This window comes from Eimeria mitis, genomic scaffold, assembly GCF_000499745.2.
Source record: "Eimeria mitis Houghton genomic scaffold, Emh_scaff221, whole genome shotgun sequence".
NCBI lineage: Eukaryota > Apicomplexa > Conoidasida > Eucoccidiorida > Eimeriidae > Eimeria > Eimeria mitis.
Genome location: NW_013570536.1, coordinates 5,224 through 6,235, shown reverse-complemented (window position 1 = coordinate 6,235; position 1,012 = coordinate 5,224).

The following is a 1,012-nucleotide window of genomic DNA, read 5'->3' as shown; positions in this document are numbered from 1 at the left end:
AGGATGTCGCCCCAAAATACATTATAGAGAGGGAGCAAGAACTTGCACGACTCCCAGACAAGGCCTTCCAGCCAAACAAAACGCTACGACGCATCCTGATATGAGTCGGGACGTTTCGTGGCATTGAAGAAGGTGCCCTACGCGCCGAGATATTTTGTTCGTGATGAGGGAGCATGAGTTGACGAGATGAGAATAGGAGACCTAGGCCACTGTTGACGGTGGACGGGAGCGTGCAAAGTGGGCTGGGTATGACTTTAAGCAAACGTGAATCCGCGCTAGAAGTGAGCGTTCGAAAAGACGGAAAGGGCAAGCAACAGCGGAACTGATATACTTGCCGTGGGTGGGGACAGCGTAGCACGGGTGAAACGTCTTTTTGGTTGAGCAGATGCGGAGCGGGAGAGGCGGGGTTGGCTGCAATATGTCAGAAGGAGGGATGCCCTACACGCTACCTTGGCGTTTTTTTTCTCGTTGCTTACCACTACTGCAAGATGGAGTGTAGGCGAAATATGAGGAGTGGGGGATGAGATGTCCTGTCTGCCTAGGGGTGGATTATCTTGACTGTCGTGGCGACGGTCGCGCTGTGGCTGTGGAGAAGTGGTGGTGGCGCGGGTCTAACTAGGCCCGGTAATGGCAGGTCGTACGACGCTGCTTCAGGATGTCTGCGGATGCCTTTGAGCACTAGGAGTAACGGGTCCGCGGAGACGGCGTTAGTGTGGAGTGGCCTTGTGTGGGCGTGTGGCGTCGTAGACGGTCATTGGGGTTTCAGCATCGCAGGCGCATCCGATCTGTTGGTGTGCATCTGGCAATGCCACCATACCTGAACGTAAAAGGTGTCCATACGCTCAGCTCTTCGCGATGGAGCGGGTGTGAGCGGTGGTCGCTATTTGATGGATTAGCATTGGTCATAGGATTGTTGGAATGGGTTGTGACGACTGGAAGGGAGGCGCGGAGTTGCCCAGGCGTAGCGATCACTAGGCTGAGCGCATGCCTTTGTTTGATTTGCGACAGGGAA